We start from the raw sequence: 26,327 nt of genomic DNA, 5'->3' as shown, positions 1-26,327 counted from the left end.
GAAGAGCCAACGTTATATCTGGACACAATTAATAGGGAAATCCGTGTTTTTATCTACTCTGTTTGCAATGAGTCTTTTATTCTAAAATACATAATATATGTAGGTAGTTGAGGACTGAGATATAATGATACTTCATTTTGCTGCAATATGCTCAACAGTGACATGAAAAATTTAATCTCAAACAGGGGCTTTTTACAAAATAAAAATAATTAAAAAAAAAAACAGGATTTAACAAGTTTGAAAACATGATCTGAAACAAACTGATGTCTATAAAATTAGTATGGAGAATGACTTCAAAGAAGAACTTTTAGAACAGTTATAAATTTTAGGGGAATTTCTTTCTGCAGTTCCGGCATTAAGAGATTTCTTTGTACATCTCTTGAGAAGCTGCAAGTTTGGTGGTTTTGTGATATTCTGTAACAAATGTTGTTCCTGAATGGTTCTACTGTAGCTCACTGACAGTTATGGTAATGCAGCTGTTATTTGCTTGCAATATTTAGAGAACACATTAATTGACCAACACAATAAAAATTCTATTAGGCCGCCATGTAATCTGCTATTGAGATGTTTCTGTGTGTGCTTGTGGATAGAGCAGAAAATCAGAAAAGCTTTACACAACATTGACATGACTTCAGCTGAAATTCTAAATACTCTTGGATTAGCATATTTTGCCTTCACAGCTTGTGTTATTACATGATTGTCATATTAAACAGAGAGGTAGTCAGGATTTTTTTGTTCATATTTTATAAAAAGCATCTGTAAAGTACAGTAACATAACTTTATGGTAGGCTATACACATTTTTCTAAGAAATGCTGGGATTTCTTTTGTATATGTGAAAAAAAGGCTTATTATAAGTTAATAAAATTGCAGATACTCTGGGATCTATATCCCAAGCAATAACATTAATAGTGGAGATTCGTTATGTTTTGATTAGTCTAGTCACTGAAAACAAATTCAGTTCCAAATAACAAAATATACAAGTTTTAAATTAAAACTGTTTACAAATCACAAACAACAGGTATTAAAAAATGAAAAGTGTTACTAGCTCTAACTCATAGACAGAATTGATGCTAAATCTGTGACCTTTGAAGTCCACAATTGCTTACTAGAACCTGAGTTTTCACCTCTGAATTTCTTTACTGAGCTTACCCAAGAACTTATATCAATCCTTCAGCTAAAGGTCACAGTGTTGTGCCACGTTATCTGGATTTTTATTATTTCCTCATAAACTATGACATTTATAAAATGTCAGCATCTAAGGAAATCAGGCCTATATGAACATGGAAGAAGAATAAAATCTGCTTACTTTGGCAATTCCATCAGCGTGGTTCAGAGTTATAAATGTTATCACAATGAATAATGCATCATTTTGTGTTGTTTACAGGTATTAGTGATTGTTCCTCTGGATAGACATGCATGTTTAGTACACTTAGAAATAAAGTAAGGCATATTATACTTTGTTTAGATGGATTGTGCCATGTTCAGGGACCACAGAAAGGTCTTTCTTGTCAGAACTTCCACTAGATTTGGTTCTCCAGTTTTCCTTTCCTAACCCAAACCTGGACTGATCCACACTCAGGGAACTCATTTTGGCACCAGAGTTCAGAGATAAGTAGATCTGCCACTACCAGCTCTCATCCCAGGCTTCAGCAATAAGGGAAGTTCTTCATCTCTCCTTTTTCCAAACTATAACCTTAGTCTTCTTCAGTTTTTACCCTTTTCTGAAACCAAGGGTAATGTTACTAATAGTAACCAAAGTTGTACCAGATGAAGCCTTCCTCATTTTTTAGCAGCCTGTGTACTACCCAGGATTACGAATCCTCTTCATGCTTCTGGTCTCTTGTGTTAGTACATTTGATCATAGTTCTTTTGACTCAACCTTTTTCAGAGGATAACATAAATACCAAGACCTGAATCACTTACCCATATTTGGATGATATGCTCCTGTAAGAAAACCAACCATTATCCAAGCCTTTTTCCTTCCATGATCAAGACAGAAATGCTGAATTGTCAGGATCCAGCAGTTAACTGTCAGTTAACTGGAGCACCTTAACTAGTCTTTTCCAAAGCTTAACCTGAAAGTAAGCATGAGTCACTGACCAGTTTTTACTATAGCTCCATTAGTAATTTAGAGCAAGATGTTAGTTTTTTTTCCACCTTTATTTTGCTGAATTTTACCTCTATCCCCAGCCTTAACAATATTTGCAAGAAACACAAACACTGATCCTTGTCAACTGCACCCCTCTTTTAAATGCAATGGGCCATGAAAGACAAAGGTTTTCAAACCTTTCCTGCAAAATGCAAGTGAAACATGAGATTTAATGTTAGCCTTTCCCATACTCAGATGATCCGCAATTTATTTGTGGGGGAAAAGGATAGTTGTGATACTAGTGAAACAGCAGAAGGTAATATGTTAGAAAAGAAAAGAAAAAAGGCACAGCAGAGGAAGAAGAATAAGCAACATCAGTGGCTGAGGCAAGCTACTTTCTCTTGCTTCCTACTGTCGTTTATTTTTCTTGCTACTGAGTCACCTTTCTGCCTTTTCAGGCTTGCCCACTGACCCTCATCTGAAATAGCACTTTATGTTCTTGTGAAGTGAGAGAAAATGCTAGTCTTTTCCAATCACTATGCACAGGCATTAAGTGATAATGCACTGTGTTGCCAATGAGGTGTTAGACACTTGAGACCAAACATTTTACATTTATAAAGTCATGAAAATCCACTGTCATCTTTTTTTTTCCTGATGTATAGCAAGGTTGAGATCTGAGAAAGTAAACATCAGCTTAGATGGCTAACCTGTGACTGTTTTTCCCAACTTTGGTTCAGTTAATTTAAGCTTATCCTTGATCATGAGTGCTCTAACCCTTGAGAAATCCCTACTGAAATCAGAGGCCAGGACAAAGAGCATCTCTATTTTTCCTTTTAATTTTTAAAATCTGTGTTTAGTCACTGCAGTGAGTCCCTTTGGGAAAGGAATTGCAGTTGTTACATTCAAACTCCTTATTTCTAGATTCTGGGTACAAGCACTGACTGCACACCTTGGGCACAGCCGGAGGGTAAAAGGTTCTGGGTAGCAACCAAGCAGAGACCTAGGCTCAGCTAAGGGGAAATGCATGACAGGAAAGATTCATATCTCCCTCAAACCTGTTTTCATGTTTTCCTATGAGAGTTCCAGGTGAAATCCAGAAGCCCCACTGTGAGATAGTGAGATAAGGTAAGTACATTCCCTTAGGTGTGTTTCATGTCAGGCAGGAGGAGAGAAGTTCATGGGCGTTAATTTTTGGACGGGTTTTCTAATCTGTTTGACAATGAGAAGGTTTCTAGTGGCCTTTACTAGAGGGAGAAGCTGGTTATAAATAAGGAGGTAAAGTGGTAAAATAAATAAGGGAAACGTGATTAAACAAACAAAAAAAAAAAGTAACTGATAGTAGGAGTGACAAAGTAAACAGAAAAAGAGAGAAGTGAAAATAGTAGATTGCAGGGGATCATCTGGAGCCCAGTCAGAAGGAGGTCTTCTGGTGAATGGGCAAATAGATTTTCTTTGTGAAATTTGTTGCAGTGACTGGTCCAGTTCTTACAAAATGAAAGGCATTTAATGAAGAGACTAATATCATAATTATATTTGAAAAAGCCTAGGAATTGCAATATAGTTCAAACCATAGGCTTACCTCCTGGAAGGCTTTTGCTGATTGGTTTTTTTTACTCAAATTCCAAAGAATTTTTATGGTCATGTCAGTTTATTATTTAATGTAAATTTAGTGTAAGTTTATTATTTATTATCTATCATTGAGACTTTCTGTTAAAGTACAAATAATAAGCATGACCAATAAGCATTATTAAAGTGATCGCAATGCAAAAGAATGCTGAATATAATGAGAGAAAGAAAGGAGTGGGAACAAGTAATCAGTGAATACAGGGCTGGGAAGTGAGGGGATCCATCTCAAAACACGTCTGACGTGTTTGTCTATACTTGGCCGTGTTCTCGTGACTGCATTTATTGTCAGTGGAGAATGGGACAGTGATTTATCCTTTTTGTAAAACTGATATCTAAACTAACACAATCTTTTCTTTCTTAAAATTTCTTCCATTTTCTATTAATTAACTTCAGTTCTCTACTTGCATTGAGAAGCAGATCTAGGCTTGTAGTTACAATAGTGACATGAAACAGAGGAAAATATATTCGGTATCTGTTCCAGCGAAAGGAAGCTAAAAATCTTCCGGGAAAGATTTCCATTTTCTTCACACTTACTAATTCAACAGATCTGTGGTTGCAATTTAGTGCCACTTAATTTGCATTTTATGGCTTTTATAACTATTTTTATTCTAGGAAGTGAGATTCTGATCTCAATGTCATCAGTGTAGGATCCATTGCAGTTAATGAGTTACTCAAGTCAGGAAACGGTCTATGAGTAGTCAGTATTGGCTGTTAAGAATTGGGCTTAATATCCAGCTACGGTATCTTTGCTATAGTGTCATTGTAATGAGACGTTGAGGAAAGTAGGAATTTTGCTTTTATTCTGATAAGGATGGTGCAGTTATACCTCAAAAAAATAAATAAATAAAATAAAAATCACCTTCTTCAGACAGATTCTGTATACCAGAATATTTATTGTTGCTGAAATACCACTGCTGTAAGGTTGATGTAGGTCGTATATGTATTCACAAGAGGAAAATGAAAGTTTGTTTTAGAAATAGTTAAATCTTCCAATGTGTGTGTCCATACACTTGATATGTACTGAGGCAATAGGTGTGTTGTACTTGCTATGTTGTGGAAGTGCACAGAAAGCAGCATACGTGTGCTAAAATGCAATATTTTCCTCAGGAAAACATCTTAATACATTTCTGTCTACTTCATGCTTCACTAGTTCCTCCAGCTTTACTTCTTACGTCCTTCTCATTCACTTTATTCTGTTCCACTGCATGATGTCACTAAATATTTTAATTTCAAACTTTCTTTTGCTCTTTCTCTTCCAACACATGAGACTGACAAGTCTTTTCTACTTGTCAATATAAATATCATTCTGCACCTTTCCCCAGATATGTGTACTTTTTTTTGCTATTTAAATGTAGAGGACACACTAGTATATTTGAATAGTTTTCCATGTTTACCACTAAATGTACTAGTTCTTTTACTTGTTACACCTTATCTATCACACCATATCTATTACTTGATTAGGCAAGTTCATATTCAGAGGAAGCAGATTCTGTAAAGTGTTTCTTTACTTTTGATGGAGCATTGATTTATAACCACTTCCTTGCATTAGGCCAGGCTGGATGGGGCCTTGGCCAACCTCATCTAGTGGGTGGCATCCCTGCCTATGGCAGGTGGGTTGCAGTTAGATGATCTTTAGGGACCCTACCAACCCAAGCCATTCTGTGGTTCTGTGACTAGCAGGTGCGTACAGAAGAAGAAATAACTCACTATTTTCAATACAATAACAAGGTTTAAGAAGTGATGATTAAACTAGGTAGAAGTATTTCAATATTTACTAATATCTATAATCAGCCTTTTTTAATTGGTAAAATTTGATTTTATAAATCCTCTTTAGGTTATATGTGACATTTGGACACTGCAGATAAAGTATTGGTTTTGCGTTGTGTAATTAATCACATAAATCATACAGTGCTATGTCTGCTCTCTGCTTCAGAACTTCTAAAGCTGGAAAATAATACAACATTCGGCAAGTCTCCAGCAAGTTATTTTGAAGGAAAAAAAAATAAAAAGGAAAAGAAATGCTTTATGTGTTGGATATGTCAGGAATTCGACCACAAATATTTTATTTATATCACCAAGTTTAAATATTCTCTATATGATTCTATAAATTGCACTGGAAAGATCGGCTCACTGGGTCAGCCCTTGTCAAATTTCTTTTGAAAAGTTTCTGCTGATTTTATTGACAGAGTGGTATCAGCATGCGTCTTAACCCACTGAAAAGCAAAGAAATTCTGCCAAAAAGGCAGGTGCTTGAGATCTGTAGGGTCCTGTATTCTTCCTAGACTGTGGGACAACTGGCTCATGTTTTCAATTATTTCAGTAGTGCTGTGGAAGGAATCTAGGCAAACCCTATAATTTCATGTTTTTCTTCCTCCCTAGAGAAGCGCATCATGCTTTTGGTCTCATGCTGTTATTCTCATTGCCTTATACCTGAAAATTGCAATATTGTTATAGCAGTTGTCAATGGAAGTGACTGCTGCTGGGGTGACACTCACCCCATCTTTCCCTTTGTCCTTACCTTTTGATTATAGTATTTTGGTTTACACTACACAGCCCAATAATATGTGTGCACAAAGTTAAACAACCACCAGTGTGCAGCAACTGCTCCTGATAAATGCATCCTCAAATCAGTGCTAATAACATTATAATCTATTCTCTGTTTGAGGAATTATCCATTGGGAATTTGAGTGGATTCTGACGGAAATTATACAGTACTGTAGAAATATTCTGGAAGGATCTTCTGCTGCTAGTGCTTCTCTTTGCTGTGTTCTGTCAGTCTGACTGTCCAAGTTAGGAGTCAATGGGTGTTCTGTTTGAAGCGAGAACGGAAAAAAAATTGTGTATAATCTTTTGGTGTACTGATATTTGAAGCAGTGGTGTTACTGAAGAGATAAAGAAGGAGGGCTTTATTGAAGGGTGAATAGTTTGTGGAAGAATAAAGAACCATTGCTGGAGAAAAGGAACATGTATAGAAGCACGTCCGTAGGTGGGTAATGTACACTCCCTGGATCTCTCTCCGAGCTGCTCTCTGGCAAGGAAAGCTGACCAGTCAAGACAGGAGACTGGGCTCCCGTGCACCTCTGTGTATTTGCAGCTGATATACAGGGAGGCAGGACAAGTTCCTCGTCATTCTAACAGACACTCAGAAAGCTCTATAACAAGAAGAGGGCAGAATATCTTGTTCCCATTGTGGGATATTTCTACTGACAAGATGAAGCAGGTGCCTGTGGGCTTGATCCAGCACCTTGGAAATTACTAGAAACATTTTAATTGCTCTCAGAACTGTCATGTGTCTAGGAAATCATGTCAAGTGGCACTAATGTAATGTTTATCTTTCTACATATCACTTCATGTTTCTACGTACTGGTCTTTCTACCTACGTTTTTACTGCCTAGTCTTTCTTCTGTCTACACGTTAGATTTTAAAACATTTGAAACATTAATGAGTTAATAAGTATAATGAAAGTAACAATTTTATTAATAACTAAGGGCTAAGGAGCTAAGGCTACTCAGACTTAGGGTTTTGATGTAATTATTTGCAAACACTGAAACAGATTTTGAAGGTGTAATTAAATAGTTGAGGCGTTCTTGACTTGCTTTTTCATATTTTTCACATATTTTGAGATGGTGTGTATATAATTTATTTTCATAGCATGCTAGTGGCAATACTCTTTTTACCTTTAATAATCAAGATTATTTAAATAAATCATGTCATTATGAAGTCCACTAGAAATAAAAAGTTACAACAGTAAAACATTTATGGCCTTACTAAGAAATAAATGAATTAATTCTCAGTTCTGCATTTTCTGTCAAGCCTCTTTGCTATGTGTGAAAGAAGTTGGCATACCTGCCATCTGCCAGCACTCTTTCATCTGTGTCCCATTCTTGCTCATGCTGCTTCACCTGTGAGCTGAATACTCATAAACACAGTCCAGCAGTGTTACATGAATACATCCTGCTGCAACAGCAGGAGCTTTTTGAAATTTGCTTGTCCGGTGCCCAAAAAATGTAAATGATTTTGAGCAACTCCCACACCTTGTCAGGTTTCACTGAAATAATCCACTCGTCCTTCGATTTAGCTTGAAATTACTGAATTATGATAAAATAAAAAACATAAAAATCATCCTAGATAAACACAATATCATAGCAAGGCCTGAAAAATTAGATAGAAGTAATAAGAATGAACTGTTCTGGAGTATAAGCTATTTTATGGGCAGAGCCATTTTATCTAGGCAAGGATCGATTTGAAGTGTGAACAATATGGAAGTCTATTAAAAAAAAAAGAAGAAGAAGAAGAAGAATTAATGCACATCCTTCTGCGTGACTTAGATCAGTTATCAAAATCTGAGTAATAAATTCATATACCTGTATAAAGACCTAAGAAATTAGTGGGAACTCTGACTCTTTTGAATGAAGAGAATAAATGGACTTGAGGGAAAAAAGATATTTTCTTTAAATAAAAACCCTACTTTATATGTATATAGTACACTTGTCATAAGCTTTTTCTTTGTTTTAAGAGATTCTGAAGAACCTAACATTTTGTAAAAGGGTATATTCTAGGAATAACGGGAAATAGGTCAGAAAGAGACCTTCAGCGATCATCAGTGGAATTCCCATGCTCTGAAGTAGGCTGTCTTTCCTGGCAGAAGTTCAGCTGATTTTTTCTTAAAGCTCTGCAGTGGTGGAAGCTTCAAAAGCTTCCTGTGTAAATCTAGTCTAATGCTTTATGTCTTCATTTCTCCCTGTTATTCTACTCTCTGATAAAAATGAATGAGGAAAACTTAAGAGAGGTCCTTGTTCTTGTGGGGCTTTGTTTCTTTATTAGACCTTTGCTGGTTTGCGTAGCCCTATCTAAGTGCCCACAGATTTACCCATGAGTGAATGTTCAAATGTGTGAGGACTGTTGATTAGCGTGTTCTCATGGCATCAAGCTAAACAAACCAAAACAAACTGATTCTTAAGAGATTGAGATCTGAAGTAGAACTGTTGATTTGTAACTCTTTAAAGATATCACCTTTTTCTCTTCAGTATTGTCCTATGGTAGATTAATAGCCATGGAAGCAAGCTACTTCATACTGACAGCAGCTGGAAATTTCAGGATAATCTCTTTTAACTACTTTTTTTTTTTTTTTTGGCTAAACTGACAACTTCTGTTTTTTAAGTGTAAAAGCAAACAAACAAATCTTTTTTATTATTTTTTTTTACTGTAACGGTTCATTAGCAATATTTTTAGTTGATTTTCATTAAGTAAGGACACAGCCATTCATATACTCTTAAGTCCACATATCCACAGGCTCAAAAGAGATGCAGAGGCAGTCAGTCCAGATCATGGTAGTCATGGGCTTGAATTCTTTTTCTCTCACCTCTCCTGCCACATCATTTGTTGCAGCTCACCCCAAAATCTGTGCTTCCATTCTTTGGGTATAGCCTGGATGACCACAGCCTTGGGTTTATAAAATTGTTTTCAACTGCTTTCTTGCCTGTTTATTTTTCTATTTATTATTCTACTATTATTATTTATTATTCTATTTATTATTCCATTATTATTTTTCAATTGTTTATTTTTCCATTATGATATTACTCATTATTATTGATATTTTATATGAATTATTGATATTAGTATATCAATGATTTCAAATATGCATGACCTTATCTCTTTTTCTTTTCCAAACTTCTCTAATAGAGGCAACTAGAGTACTTCTTTGAGACATAAATTCTTCCTGACATCATTTCTTAGCTGTAAGCCCATACTGGCCTCCTGCACACTTAAACCTCTAAAAAACAAATTAAAGCATAACACTGACCACTGTCTCTGCAGTGAGGAAAGAGTAAACAGCTGGGGCAGAACTTTGAAACCTGTGACCTATTGTAAATTCCATTGCAATTGTTTTAGAACTTGTGATCTTTCTGTCCTTAGATGTTCAGAAAGGGATGCTTTTGATATATAGCACTGATAAGAGGCTTATTCCATTAAGCTATAGTGATTCTAGCTTTCATGCATGATTTGACAGAGAAAATGAGAATTTGCAGAAGTAATAGCTAATGTAAAGTATATTAGGCTGCAATGCATTTAGACAGGTAGGAAATAAAGTTTATGTATTATATTATAGATGGGCTTGCACATTTTATTATATGTGCACAAAAGAGAAATTTTTGTCTTGCTATTTCCTATTAAATTTAAAAAAAAAATGTTAGTACCACTGTTTCTGAAGTGGGCTATATCCTCTGTATTTCTTAACAGAGGTTAGGATTTCAATTTCAGACAAATATTCTTACACAGATCATAAAGGTTAAACTGAAATTGGAAGGAGAAGAGGAAAGCTGTAAGCAGAAGTATGAGGAAAATAAAATGGTAGTTGACTCAAATAATAGTTTTACTAGTTCCATATCCTACCTAATATCATCACACATACAGACACCACCTTAATGCTTAAATAATGCTAGTGTGATATAACATTTCTTTTCTGGGCTATTTTAGGAGTTTATCAAACTTTTTCTCACCCTACATCCTAAAGTTCACATTGAAGAGGGATTTCTTCATTCTACACTTCTGTTTATGAGAGGATTGGAGAGGAAAGTATTGTGAGTATCAAGGAAGTGCATGCAATTTAATTAATGCCTTTGGTATCTGAGAAAAGAGTGGTAGAAAAGTGTAGAGAAGTAGTTAAATAATTTGTTGCACAGTGAATTGTGAAAGTGACTTCCAGTGACAAAATTTATTACAGTCTATTAAAATATCCAAGCTTTTTGGAGGCATCATGAGCAGCGAGGTGATAGATATTTCATTCCTGCAGCACTTTAATGCATCCGTAACTTGATGGCACTTGTATGCAATAATAGGAATTGTCTATCAGAAGAAACATTTAATATTATTTACAAAGGAGGAAATGAATAACTTAGGATGTCACCATTTTTGCAAGGAAATAAAATTACTATGGCAACTTCTATAATGAAGTATAAGCAGTATTTTAAATTGTGTTGTTCACATAGCTGTGCATAAGAGGTTGGTTTTCATGTAGCAATATGATTAGCTCCCACAATCCAGAAACAAGATGTGAAGAAATAGAGGGCCAAAACCTGCATTCCTTCGTATCACAGCCTTCAAGGAAACTTGGCTTAGCAGAATTTCATGAATAGGCCACGATTATTTTTTACTAGTGCTGACAGTTTCCTGAAAATTTTATCTACTTCAAAATGTATTTGCAACTGCACTGATAAATGAACAAAATATTTTAAATTTCTTTGAAATTGAGTTTTTCTCCCAGAATCCCACAACAGAAGAAGAAAAGGAAGAAAAAATGTCAGTGTGTGTGAATCATTTTGCTAGCTGAGATGCTCCCCTGCAATGTGGGGATGAACCCAGGTTCATTTTTGTAAAACTTGGTTTGGAAGGAAAAAACCTTCACTAAGAGACCAGGGAGATATCACCAAAACAGGCAGATGAAGGGACTCTCCTACATGCACAAGCAAAGTAAATAATCAACCCGTAAAAAGGTATATTTCCTTCATCAATATTTTGTAGAGTCAAAAACCTCCAATCAATTCTAATTTTTGTCATACATAATACACAGAATACTTTGTTAATATTACTTGTATAAGGTTTTGTTTACATCTATCCTAATCATAAAGAATAAGCATGTTTATATTAAAGGGTTGTCTTAAGTTTTCCAAAGGTCTTGGCCCCTATTTTAGAGTGACCTGCTTATCTTTCATCTTAGCATATACAGATATTGTTTCAAAGCTAGATTCTCTCTCCCTTTCCTTCTACCACAGTGTGTTGTATTTCAGATAGAAATGCAAAGTTTTCTGTTTGTGCTTCCTTTTTTTTTTTTTTAAGATGACTTGATCATTTCAGGCTAGTAGAGTGATTTTTTTTTCCCTTGAAAACTTCTGACAACTGGTATAGTCTGTAGGCAGTATTAATGAATTTTGCTTTCCGTTGCTTTTGCTACTGAGTGTAGCTTCCTTTTACTACCACATGTATGCTGCTTCTATCATTATGAAAAAAATAACCATGATAGTTCAAAACTATGTTTTATTTATATATGATAGACTTACTTGCAGTAATATTCTGAAGTGTAAAACCTGATTCTAAATCCAAGTAAAAATGGTATGTGAGCTCAAGGTATGGCAGCAAATAGAAGAACATTAGAACTCAGTGAAAAAAAAATATGTGAATGCCTAAATGCTTCTTTCTATACCTGCCTTGAGGAGGTGATTCACATTGTTATATGCTGTAACAAAAATCAGGAGAAATGGAGAGAGTATAACTGAAGTATACAAAAATCCAAAAACTAATAGCTTATCACCCATTTGTTGTACTAACTTTAGATGGTTATAGATGTTATTTCTTTCCTAGTTCAGATATACACATCAAATATGTTACAATATTTTTTCATAAATCCAACTTGATTCCTGTGATATGAATTCCAGTCCAGTCAAGAGGATTTCACAATGCAGATAGCGTGCTAGAAACATATTTCCATTTCAAATACCATTGCTTAAAGAAAAGGATATCTTACCCTTCATTTCAAAATCCAGTCTCAGAGGTGATCAAAGATAGGGAAAATATCTCATTACTTTAGGTACGTTGTACTGTGTACATTGACTTGATAAACATGTAGTGTATCTACTATGGTGTCCTTAACGACTGGAAAACTACACTTTAATCTTTGTAGAAGTGCTTTAGAAAATTTAGTTTCCCAACTCAGCAACACTGTCCATAGGAAGTAAAGCTTAGTATACATCAAAAATAATTATTAAACAACTTTAATGCCATCAGCTCAGTCATCATACGCTACTGTTTAATACAGAAAACACAAATATTTTTGGCAGAATTTATGTATAAATTTTTTATGAACTGATTGGCTTTCTTCATAAATACTCTACCAAGCACAGAAAAAGAAAGCAAGTTTTAAAATATTTCATTCTACAAATATAGGTATTTAAGACACTTACATGATATATTCATTATAAACCATTTCAGAACTCATCTTTCAACAAGGCTTGGGGGAGGGGGAATTGCTAGCATAAAAGTGATGTTTGTTTAGATGTTAGACTGAAATGAAAATTGCAATCTTTTCCTCTACAGGAACATTGCAAAATTTTTTAAATTTTATTTCAGCAGAGTGTTTTAGCACTGATCTTTGTTAGGGAATAATTGACTGTCGTGGCCAATAAGAATGCAAATTCAGATGGCGGAAACCAGACAGTTTTCCAATAGAGCATGAACTGGAATTACCAGTAAGTTTTACAGTGACTGATAACACATGCATATTATGACTACTTTGTAACATGAGGTGGATATTTGCCAGCGATAAAGGGAAAATATTCATACCCCATTACAAGTTCTCCTGTTCTTACTAGTGGTGTTAGACTACCATCTAGAGGCCCAGCTAAGATTAAGCTACTATAAAGGAATACCTATTAGACCAACAGAAATGTTACTAATTTACACTGAACTATACTTACATATACTCCCCCAGTGCAACTGGCAGGACATTTCAGCAAAGCTTTTCCATACAAGTGAAAATGTCTGTTATTCTGTGCAACCTTAACATTAGCACACATCAGAGTGTGATCCCTGTCTATACTTGGCAGTTATGCTTATCATTCAATCCACTATGATTGTCTGGGTTTCAGTGCCTGGTTGGACTTCTGAAGTTTTTAGCCTAAGGAAGAATTTGAGAGAACTTAATGCAAAATCTTGTTTCCACTTGTAATATGAAGTTAAAATTTAAAAAAGAAAAAAAAAAAAGTCATCATACAGTTTCTTAAAGTGACTTAGAGCTTAGTTTGTTTTTAAGAATCATTGCAAAAGATTGCTGTTTGTAATTACCTTTTAAGTACAAAAGTTTTGTCTTTTTGGAGCCCATATTAGCTGAAAGTTGCCAAAGCCTGGCAGCACAGCTACCTGAATTGCCTTTGACAACTTGCTGAATATCTTCTAAAGGAATTCCTCTTGACTGTCAGGGTCAAGAGTAAATCCCTGGGGATCAAGCAAAAAGTTGAAGGGTTTGACAGGAAGGGCATAGAGAGATATTCCCACTCACGAAAGTAAACATACTTTTTTTGTTGTTTCTCCTCTTCTTCTTTCTTTTTTTTTTTTTTTAATTTAACCCTGCTTTTCCTTATGTTCATCTGTTTGCATCTTCTGGTTATTTTAGAACTGAAAGGTGAATGTAGTGTTTTTGAAACAATTATGTCAAAAGAAAATCCCCTTGTATCTGGTTTTGCAGGTATCTTTGCCCAAGTTATATAGTAAGTATTAAGTAGGTAACGGTGCTGATGTTTCTTTGGAACTGTCTAAAAATGAGGCTTTCCTCTGAGTGTAATTCACAGTCTAACTTCTTAGGCAGGATATAATACAGGCCAACTTTTCTTAACAATCCCTAAATGAAGGTGATCTTTCTCCTACATTCAAGGGGACTTAACTGTAAAGGTTTAAGAAAGGACTGCAATGTGTGACTCTAGGCTGTAAAACGCTCCCTGGAGCAGGTAGCTTCTGTCTTGCAATCAAGGGAACCTCAGTGTTCCAGTGATCAACATCACTTTGGTCTCGTTGAAATACAGTGTGGCTTTATGTAGTGGAAGTATTTTGCTAAATGCAATAGCATTTGGACAGCATAGAAGGAGGTTAGGGTGAAGTTCAGGCATACACAGCTGAAACTGCAAGTCTCCGCTGAAATTCTGTCTCTCCCCCAGCGCACCTGAAAATCTGCTGGTGTCTGTGTTTTCACTGGGGAGGTTTCTCATGGGCTCTATATAGTGCCTGTGGATGAGCTCACAGTGGTCATTGTCTGGGAAATTTCTGTCCATCTCACCTCTAAATTCACTTCTAAATCAGACTATTCAAATGAGGTTACATTTTGCTTTGTCTTTTGAAGGTCTGATGAGCATGCAAAGCTCAAGTCTAATGTATAAGAATTACAAAAATGTGGCAGTAACCATAGAAAATGGAGGTAGCATTGTATCTGGTATAGGAGAGAGCTGATTCAGTGCCTTTCCCAGCTGGAAGGGGTTCTAGGTTACCTTTCGTGTGTTTTGACTCCATGAGGCGAACCCATGTAGGAAAGAGCATGAGACCCACACAGTTCCATTGGGGAAGAAATGTTCCTGATCCTGTGGTGAAAAAGTCCTTTGAGTTACAGCCAGTGACTGCGTAACAGAAATGCACGGGACTCTCCATATGCATGTCCCCCTGTGGCTACAGCCCAAGGAGCTCCTGTTCTAATGAATATTTAAGCTTTAACAATGTCTGAATCAAATGATAAACGTTTATAACTAGCTAAGAGAAAAGGGAACACTTTAATGTCCTGTAGATTTTACAGGAATCCAGATAAGATATTAGGAGACACTAATGCTGAAAAATAGTTGTTTATGAACTGCCCACATATTAACACCCATAATTAAATTTGTTAATTTTTGTCGTACTTGATCTTAGTAACTCATTACTGTCAAAACTTTTAATTATTAAAATATAACTTAACTAAAACGCCTCTAATATAAAGTGCTCTTCCATTTTATTCTAATTGCAATAAAACCCCAGCCATGTACTGTGTTTTTGTTTGATCAGTTAAGTGGAAATGAAAAAATCCTTCTCATTTTCTTTTCCTTTCCTATTTTCTTTAATAGGAAGGAAGTTACTTGCAGAATGCAATATGGTCTTTTCATTGGGCATATATGGAAATTTTTAGTTCATGAAACAAATGTGTATATTGAGGAATTTGTAGTTAGAAAATGAAGCTTTATAAGCAACGTGAATCTTAGATTTTCTGTGAGTGTATAGAGTATAAAATAGCTGTCTAATACATAAAGGGGGCATCTTTGCATGGAGGATCAGTGGAGCAAATATGTTCTACAAATGTCTTCCAGTAGGTTACTGTTAGAATCAACCACTGTAAAATGTTATCTCTGATGATTCCAGATTTTCAGTTGAATTCCTCATAATCACATTCCCCTATCGTCTTGTCTTCTTGTTATACACCAGTAAAATCAGTAGATTCTTGAGATGGTTGTGTGTAGTGCACTGATTTCTTTGCAGTGCCTCAGTTTTGCTGATGTTAAAATTGTATCTATAAATTTATAAATAAAACTGAATAGAAAGCCATTTATGAAATGTAGTTTCTAAAGAAAATTCTAGTGCCAGTTCCACGTAGGCAAATATGTTTGTGTGTTTTTGTTTTTTTTTTTTAGTACTCAAACTATTGGGCGTTGTGTTTGGTACCTTCTGTTTGGACAATCTTAAGATTTAGCCACCTGATGAAAATCTAACCATGGGAAAACGGTTTTAGGTCAAGCTAAGAAATGAGACAAAACCTAGTATGCCCTGCCATCAGCTTGATCCTAAGATTGTCTGTTTGCTAGCTGCCTGAACCTAGAAAAATATGAAAATAAAATGTTGCTTAGTTTGAGGCAGTGTCATTTTCACCATGATCACAAGATGGTATCATTACAAAACCCTTTATGTCAAGTAAACTAGAAAAAATAGGTTTTTGAAAATAATTTTGCTGTTGCTTAGACATTTAAGAGTGTTTATAGTTTTAATATAAGCAGCTCTGTTTCCTTTAAATTATTTCTTGAAATTATGTACTTATGTACTTATGTAGATCTTTAAAGTGTAAAGTATCTTCTTTGATGTAGCATACAATAATAAATAGTTATTTTGCCTGAAAGGCTGGTTCGCAGCTCTTTTTGTAGTCACATTGACTGACATAATGATTATACAGGTTTCTTAAAACAAACTCAGAAAAGGGCCTAACTGACTATACTGGAAACCACAACACTTCTCTAGTCTGCGTAAAAGCATTGCAAGCTTATTGAAGATATTTTTTGCTTTGTCAGAAATAAGGGGAAAAGATGTTGGCATGCTATTTTTGTTTGTTTGTTTTGTTTTGTTTTGGATAAACAGCCAAGTATATGACAGCATAATTCTCGTTGCTGAGTGGGGCAAAATCGCTGAATTAAGAAATACTGTGCAGATGAAACTACCATGAGTGGGATTATAAAAATGTCTAGAAAACCATGCACAGAGATTACCTAGTGGTGATTTCTTACAAAAATGGAATTATATGTTGACTAGGGCTTCACAATGAACTTGGAATAATGTACTAAAATAACGAGGTTGTGATTTAATATGGTAAAGTGGAAGTTACCTGAGATTATGAGAAATAAAGATAGCATATTGGCTATGCTGCACAGCTGTGCAAAAAGGGTGCACAGGAGGTTATAAACTATACCTGTTATTGCAATAACAGATGTGGATCAAAAATCTAACAGTTAACAAAAAAGACAGATTTTTCTCAAGTATTTGAACTGGGAAAAAGCATGGAGGATAAATGAAGTGATCTTTCTATTCTGTTTCCCTAGTGCTAGTTTTAACCTGAAGTAATGAGTCTGTTTTGTCCTTTTAGGGAGATGTCAATCCATTCAAGAGATCTGATGAGGAGGAAGGAGAATGGTCAGAAGTCCAGAAAATACATCAGAACTGGGGATATAAGTGAAGACTGAGAAGGGAGAAGGTAAAAGTTATCAAATGCACTTCACAGAGAAAACCAGTATCTGTTTTCAATGATTTAAGGAGTAATGAATTTTAAGTGTAGCATGGTTATATCAGTTTGGATTAGGGAAACAAGCAGAGGAATGAGGCATTAAATAGATGTTATGAAAGGTTGTGGGGTCTAAATTGTTGGAGTAGTTAAATAGAGATTAGACAAGCAGGTAGTTCTCAGAAATGGCTTGGTTAAATTTAATCCTGTTTGGGGGCAACTTGTGGTCTCGAAGTCATGCTGAGGTCTCTCTTTGCTCAGTTTTCTGTATGTGTGTACCTCTACACATATAATTCAACTCGCTCTCAGATTCCAAATCGGCCTTAAAACTTAGCATTGCAACTTCCTGAGGCAGGAAAGTGGAGAGGGAGGTGCCGACCTCTGCTCCCTGGGAACTGACAGAACACGAGGGAATGGCACAAAGCAGCACTAGGGGAGGTTCAGACTGGACATTAGGAAAACAGTCTGTATCATGAGGGTGGTCAGACACTGGAACAGGCTTCCTAGCTGGGTGGTTGATGCCCCAGGCCTGTCAGTGCTCAAGAGGCATTTGGATAATGCCCTCTATGATGTGCTTTAACTTCTGGCTAGCCTGGAAGTGCTCAGGCAGTTGGACTGGACGATCTTTCAAGATCTTAGGTCTAGTTGCTTGATGTAACATAATAAGAAAACAAGTTTTAATAGGTGTAGGAAGTTTAAGCTAGTAATTGTTCTTCAATTAGACAGTTTTGCTGGACTAAAGAAAAACTCATAGCTCGACACATGAAGTGTGTTCCCTTTTTGTCCCATGACAAATTTTTACATGTAATACTTGAACTTCACTTGCATAAAAGCAGTGAACTGCCCTGTTTATGTGATTAAGTATTCATCATCCACACTTCCATATGTACTGTAAGAAAAATTAAGATAACAGCTAACTAGAGACAATCAAAACTTAAGATAGCTGCTACTGTCAAATACTCCTTTAAAACTATGTTTAAATCCATAGAGCACTTGTATAAGGAAAAAGAGAATCCGTAGTTCTTCTTTTCTCTGTCACATATTTCTGTTTTTTAAAAAAAGCTTCACAAATATTCCAGTAAAAGTAAATAAATATTGTTTCTATGCAAAAGCAGTGATGAGATTAACTCAGTCTAGGTATAATTTAAATCATAAAAGTACATACCTGAAGATTTTACAGAATATTTGAAAAAAAATACTTCATATGGCTTTTGAATCCATTCCATATGTTCATTAAGTACTATTCAGTGTTATTAATGTACTTTTCCAGTCTTTTTTCTAAAGTACTTAATGCACTTCACAGTTTATTAATCCATTTGTTATTCAAATCGCTGTAATCACTGTAAGAGACTGCAGTTTAAAGATAATAGCAAGTCATTTATGTAAAATGTAAACTTATTCCAAATCTTGAAATAACTGAATGCAGATCTTTCCAACAATATATTATGAAGAAATAGAAAATAGTTGGAATGTGTTGAGATCTAAGATATAGTACATTTTTCCTTCCCGCTTCTTTCTCTCCACCAATTAAACTCAAGCCTCAGCAGTTGGCATCTGGATGACTTTGTATGTGGAAAGGATGGTAGAACTGCATGGGTTCTCTGGGAGGTTAAATATTGTTGCTACAGGGGAGGAGAACTTGCTTTCATGCATCAAGAAAGCCTTCTTCCCCCTGTAACTCAAGACTAATCGGTTGAGCTTGCTTCTGGACTGCAATATCCCTGCATCCACTGAGAGAAAATTTCACTGAGATTCCCAGAGCAATCCTCCAAATATTGTGGTACCGAACTTTGAGATGAAATACAGCTTTCAAAAAAAAAAAAAAAGAGAGGTGAAATGGCTATAGATTCATCTCACTAACTCCATAGTCATCCCTGGAATTTCTTCACCACCAGAAGGTTGGGATCAGGACTTTTCACAATTAAGTCTTCACAGAAGACTGCTTTCTCTGCTGAGGAAGAGGAGATGGTGGATCACTGAATAGAGGCACTCTCCACAGAGGCTGCATGTGTGGGTACATTTCCTGCTCTTCTCTCACTTTCCAAAACTTCCTTTTTAGGTGTTCAGTCAATTCAGCCAAAAGTTAGTTTGACTAAATTGAAACAAAGTAGTCAAAAACAAAGTAGTCAAAAGATACTGTGATATATTTACCAATGGCAATTTTAAATGCAATTAGCTATCTCGTGCTTTCTGCCAACCTTTAATTTGCATCTGAAAACATTTTACCATTTTTTCTATACCATTCTTTCTATAATTCTATATTCTAATTTCTATACCATTTTTTCTAAAGTTCACTTTGAAATTTGTCATTTGCATGATCACCTTGAAAGTACTGAACTTCAAAACTCATTACTTCAAGATGTTGTGAAAATATCAAAGGACTGATAGAATATGTGGGGGTTGCTTCTTTGTTTGTTTTTGTCTTATTTTGAAATTCTTTCAAAAACCTGAGATGAGGTAGGGTGGACAAGAAGCTGGTGAGGTAGATCTTCACTCATGACTTCTCACATTTGTCTTTTTTTTTTTTGAAGGCAAATGTCAACATAAGAAGAAACCACAATAAAAAGTACCATATTCATCTTTTCTTTTTCTTCCTCCTTTTCTACTTTTCTCTACTCATATTCATCTTACTTTTTATCATTTTAATAAGGCCTAGTTCTGGCTTCTTTCAACATATCTGAAATTAGGTTAAATTCTGAATGCAGTTAAGTGTGTGTATACATATGTGCGTGAATAAATGGTGTGTCACTGCGGCAACTTTAATATAGGTAGTGCTATTAACTCAAGTTGGCCACACAGTACATTTTAGAAAAATAATCCTCATGACATGAATTCCAATTCTTTTGGTTTAATATGGGTAATTCTTGTAGGTAAGAAATTTCTTTAAAATATGTTTCATTTCTTCTTTTCTGAGAAGAATAGAAAACAAGGTGTGTATCTTGAGAGCTTCTTGGCATTTTAAAAGTCATAAGATAAATTGTAATTATTTTTTCATTATTGTTTGCCGTTCTGCAATGTGAATGTCTGCTGCTATTTTAATAATTTTATCTAACTTTAAACAATAAATATTCTAGCTGCCTATTAGAAATGTTTTCTTAGAAGCTACTGTTCTTTCTACAGCGGAACCAGAATTTTATTTAATTGTGCTGTTAAAACCTACTGAAGTCAAAAGAGACGTTGACAAGACGTTTTATCTTAATCAAGAAAATCACAATGCAGAAGTACACTCAGAACATTGGAAATTATCTTTTGCTCTTTGTCTGCATTGACATTTTATTTAGCCTAGACAGTCACTTTCAACTCTGTATTGAACTTTTAGATGGCCAAAGGTACCTGCTCTGTGATTTATCACAATCCACAGCTCCAAGGCTATGAACACATAATCAATGATAATCTTTCATTAGATTTGAATTCATTCAATTACACATTAACATTTTGAAAAGTTTACATGAATTTAAGCTTTCTCCTATTTTTATAACCTACAAGGCAGGTAGCAATTGGAACAGCAATTACTATCTTTACTATAAATGTACGTATTCTTTGCATGTTTTAATAAATGTATGCATGTGAAATAAATATGTACTCTACAATCTATCGTATCTCCTAGGTGTTCACTATCCTGCTACTAGGAAAATAGAAAACTATTAATACTGTATTTATTGTTTTTAGATTTATTTCCTTCAGTAATCATCATACTGCATTTCTCTTTCTCAGGAAGAAAAGCCTGAAAATGAAATAATGAAGTTTTAAAGAGAATTTTTTTACTTCTATGAAAATGTTTTATAATTTATTCTAAAATGACATTATGGGATACGTTTAATACAAAAAGGAATTTTGAAGAAACAGAAGCCTGCAGATTGCTTCCATCTTCCTGTCATTGAGCGATACAATTACAAACTAACTTCCCTTCTGATAAAATATCTGTCCAATTAAAAGAACAACTTTTTGTGCACACTTTTACAGCTGCCAGCATGACTTACTATAGAAGATCCTTCTCCTATCCTTGGCAGTGCACCAAGAGAAATGTTTTCCTGATTGCTTACAAGTCTTTTTCAGCAATAACTCTGATTTTTCTAATTTCTGAATTCTGATCACTTTACTGTTATAGCTGAAATCAAAGGTCAATACATAAACAAATAAATAAAACAATTCTTATTGAAAGAAAATGGAGAACTACCAGCTGAAAATTAGACTGTTGAAAATTAAAAATATATATATTTCCATTTCAACAGTCATTTAAATTTATTATTAATGAAAAAGATAAGATAAAACGCCTTTCTTGATAGCTAATAGCAACCAGTGCTTGTGAAACTCAGCACAGAAGGTCCATCAGGAAAACTTGGTGACATGAATCTGTAGTTCCAGGAGTTACGGTTGTTTGGTTGTTTATGCTGAGAGTTGACAGTCAGGGTCCAAATAAGGCCCTACTGAGAGAAAGCAAGCAATATCTTGATATTATTCAATAGGACAAGCTGAACTCTTACCGCAACTTAAAACTTTGAGGAGTACTAATTGGGTTGCATCTTATTGCGGGGGCAAAAGCTTTGTTATGAGGTCAGATAGTTATGTTTTTTTAACACAATATATCTAATAGAAAAGCTCCTCAGGCCTCTTTCACCTTCTCCACAAAATTCTTTCACAGGCTGTTTTACAATTGGGCAGAAGCCTATTAAGAATAAGGCAAATAAATGATACATATCAGAAGAATACTTGGGTGATGAATACCTTCCATTTTGATCAGAAAATGTCTGTCTTTTCTCTGGAGACCTAGCTTTGAAAATTGTCAGTGGTTTTGTAATGATGAAGTATATACATTTGGAAGATGTCTACTTGGGCTCCATCTCAATGCACAGGGAATACATATACTACGTCCACCTAGTGTTTCATTGTTTGATATATGCAAAGTCCTATTTTCTCCTTGTCTGTACAATAACATAATTATAGATCTTATTACATTCAGACAGATGAGCAGAAATTCTGTTGGGAAACACTGCAAAAGAGGAAACATATCTGTCAGGTAAAAGGGAAAGACCCATAGTGGGCAATCTTTTCTTTCTTTGTCAGTGGACAAAGCAGCAGACGTGTTTATTCATTTTTGAAATGCAAAGAGTGAAGCAGATTTTCTCTGTCAAAACAGCTGGCTAAATACCACTCGGTATGTTAATTTGGTTTGTATGAGACTGATTAAGTCTGTTGTTTTAAATTATAGAAAAAGATAACATGCACTTGTTACACTGAAGAAAGAACAGTAAAGACGCAATGAAACAGATTTTCATTAACAGGTAATAATAAATTAATACATTAATATTATATTACTCAGAAGTAATTAGTCTAAATATTCTTTCATATTGCTCAGATTGCTGTCTAATGTGATTGAAGAAGAAAGTACACAGGGTACCCTATGCTAGTGATTGTCATTAGAAATATGGGTGGAAACTGCTTCCTTTTCAGAAAATCTAATATTAGGATTTGCCCAAACTCTCTTAATGTGTACAGCTGCTGTTACTCTCAGTAGTCAAATATACGGACAATACCTCATGCAAGATATCCATTCAGGTGTTATTATGGAGATATAATAAACTAGATGGAAACTAAATGCTGATAGAATAATTTGACAGCAAGTTATTAAGTTCTGTTTTAGGATATTCAACCTTGTACAAAGTATCCTCATAGCTAAGGGAAAAATAACATGGTTCTTAATAACCTTGCAGGCTAAAAGTTTCAATCAAAATATTTATGTAAGTAAATTACTTTCCAAATTTCTATCTGATTAAGAATGTAAATTATCTGCTAGTCGGACTGTTTCCTTTCATGGTTTTTTATTTCCTCTTGGTTAGCAGGTTATTTCTACATGTTGTCCACTGTGTCCAAGGATTTGAACAATTTAAAGAAAGTCCAGAGGAGAAAAATACACATTACCAGGAGTCTTAACCAAAATGACCAACAATGAAAACCTGAAGAAACTACAGCTTTTTTCTTTACTCCATCTTCTAATTTAAGGTTATGTTACGCTAATATGCCAGCAATAGCTTAGCTCATCTGCCCTGTCATGGAGGTAAGGATGAGATTCTGCTTATCTTCCCCACATATTATGATTCTGTGAGTATTAATCTTTGTCCAAAGAATGTTAGTGTCACCAAAGACTTCAAATGCCCAGGGAGATTATATTCAGAAAAGTAGACAGAAGGTTAAATACAGAAATACAAGAGCTGTCTGTATGAATGGCTTTATATATATTTTGTCAAACGTGGGGCTTTTTACTTCATGAGGAAACGTTACTCAGACAGAACACAAATTCAGAGGAAAATCACTTTGTATCTACGATACAGGAGTTTTAAATTACTATTTTAAGGTAGCTCAGGTTGTGTTTTTACTAACTGCTATTGCTTGATTTTTACTGAGACAAAAAAAAAGGCATGTTAGGAACATTGTCATTGATTTCAGCAGGAAATGACACAGTCATGAAAAACTGCTAAAAAACTCTGTAATTGCAATATTGGACAGGTTTAGTCATCAAATTTCATGTAATACATGTTAAATGAGAAAACACTTTACAAAATTTCCTTGGATGAAGAATTTTTCACTCTGTACGCAGTTTTTAAAAGTTATTTTTGGCACATTTTAAAATATAAAATTTACTTAAAAAAAAAAAACAATACAGTTGAAAGGAGGAAAAGAGGGGATTGTTTCATGACAAAGAAATAAATGAAGAAACCTATTTATTGATGGATTTTTAGTACAAGGCAAAAAATGCGTTGCTATAATACAATGCCCAGCAAATATATCATACAGATCCAAGAAAAAGTAAAAAATAATGAACTCTTCAAACTCTCTTACAAAAAGCTAAGTGTTTGTACAACTTTATTCACATCAGCACATATATCAGGAAAAGTCTTTTCCACTCTCTGTGTTCTGTAATACTAACTTCTCCACCATAGAAGAACTGATCCCTCTGAAAATGAATTTAAAGTTATAATCCATGAACAACTCCTGTATGTTACCAGGCTGAGGCACAAGCCCTATGAGAAAAGGCTGATAGAGTGGGGCTTTTCAACCTAGAGAACAGGTGGCTTTGGGGGCACCTAACAGCAGCCCCTAGTAACTATGGGGAGGCTATCGAGATGGTGAACCCAGGCTCTGCACAGTGGTGTATGGTGGGAGGATGAGAGAGGAAGGGAATGCACTAAAATAAGAGAGGCTCAGATGATATACAGAACACAATTCTTCCATTGAGTACAGGCAAGCAGTAGAGCTGGCTGCTCAGGGAGGCTGTGCAGCCTCCACCACTGGAGGGTTTCAGGACAAAGCCATGAGCAACCTGATCAGAGCTCACAGCTGGCCCTGCTTTCAGCAGGAGGATGGGGCTGCAGACTTCCTGAGCTTCCTTCCAAGTAGCATGATCCTGTGATTCTATGACTGTATGACGTGATATATAATTGCAGGTACTTAATCTAAAGCATGCTGAAATTCTAATTGCAATAGCATTTGGGTGAGAACCAAGACACACTCCAGTAATAATAATTCTTACTGAGAAAGGGCTTGATTCAGAATGCTGTACTAGAGCTGACAAAACTTGCTGATGCAAATTTTCTAATTAAGTCCCCCAAAATGTGCTTATTTGGTGAGGTTTACTGAGTATGTCAAATTGATCATGTGTATTATGACTATGCAATTAGAATACTGTGGGCTCTAACAAATAGGGATATGGATCTGGCACCAGAAACAGAACAAGCTATTAAATACTGCTTGCTTTCTGTAACATGGTTTTCCTAAGCTATTTTTAAACATTTTTATCTGTTTCCGGAACAATAGACTCCTTAAAAAAAAGTGAGATTTGATTCTATATTAGTCATGGTACAAAAGCATTTTAAATTCATGTTTTTACTGTTGTACTGGAGGGAAATCTTCAAATTTTATTTTGCAGATGAAACAGATATGCCCTTTGTATGACATGGTGCAGGTTCTTTAAGACTGGTTTTAGATGCAGGTGGGTCTTCTAATTGGAGTGATTTACAAGCAAGCTGTAGGTTGTAGAGAAGTTTGTAAGCGTTACAGGGGAGTGCATGGGTTTGCTGGAGGTGAGTAAACTTACAGGAGTGGGATAGAGGTAATGATAATTTGAGCCCCTATGGCAGGAAGTTGGAAAGGGTCAAGGCTGTGTGGTGGAATTCTTTAGCCAGGAGTGGGGACTCCGGACTCTTTCAAAATGCTAACTGAAAGGTTTAGCAGGCCTTCTGAGAGAGTATTCTGGTGCCAGGAAATGGGATAGAGTCTCTTACCTCTTTTAGCCCATGGGCTGGAACTTGCAAGCTCCCCTTTGCCTATAGAAGAGGCTTCAGTGTATTGGAGTGGTGCAAGCTGAGATCAGGCTCAGGTCAACTTGTTGCAGGTTGGGCTGGGGGCTTGTTCAGCCACTCTGGCTCCACTGGAGTTGCTGGCCTACTGGAAACAGTTCTGGGGGAGGCTGTACTCCCTATGGGGGAGGTTCGAGCAGCATAGTTCTCCTTTGAAACCATCTCCTTACAAGAAAGTCTTAATTATTTCAGAAGCACTCTTACTGATGTGGCTACAAGGATATTGGTAAAATATTTTTTGTGCAACAGATTCCTACACTCAGGTAAGACTAATCTCAGGAAATGTAAACAGAAGATAATCTTCTAATTCTGATACTGGCTGGTAAAAATGTAATATGTTTTGCATACGTAAGTAACTTAAAATTATCTTTGGAAAAGATCATTAATAACTAGATTTTGTAATTGCCTTTATAATTGTTGGCATTTTGATTATTATCCTGCTTAGAAAGGAGAAAACTATAAATGTTCAGGTTACATTTTATCTGACATAGAACAACCACTTGTGTAGTTTAGTGTATAGAAATAGTCTATTCCAATATTTCCTATTCAGTGCAGTTTCTTATGGACATATTCACAAAAAGCATAGAAGAAAAATTACCAGTGCAATTCAATTTAAAAAGTAATCTTTTTGCCTCAGATATTATATTGATTTACACTTGTAATTGGGACTGTTTTCTAAACATTTGCATAGGATTTTAGGATGCCCAGAGA

At 35.4% G+C, this 26,327-nt stretch overlaps 1 long non-coding RNA gene across 1 annotated transcript in view; it reads left to right on the top strand.

Annotated features, from left to right (window-relative positions):
• The window catches only part of LOC121073881, a 158,354-nt gene that overhangs the window by 68,944 nt on the left and 63,083 nt on the right, over positions 1-26,327 (top strand). The window contains exons 4-5 of the long non-coding RNA XR_005821987.1: positions 17,128-17,235; positions 23,103-23,317. This is a non-coding gene — a long non-coding RNA (uncharacterized LOC121073881). The remainder of the gene's footprint in view (positions 1-17,127; positions 17,236-23,102; positions 23,318-26,327) is intronic.

Source organism: Cygnus olor, chromosome 8 (assembly GCF_009769625.2).
Source record: "Cygnus olor isolate bCygOlo1 chromosome 8, bCygOlo1.pri.v2, whole genome shotgun sequence".
In the NCBI taxonomy this organism is placed as follows: Eukaryota; Metazoa; Chordata; class Aves; order Anseriformes; family Anatidae; genus Cygnus; species Cygnus olor.
This window is presented reverse-complemented; position numbering and strand designations above follow the sequence as displayed.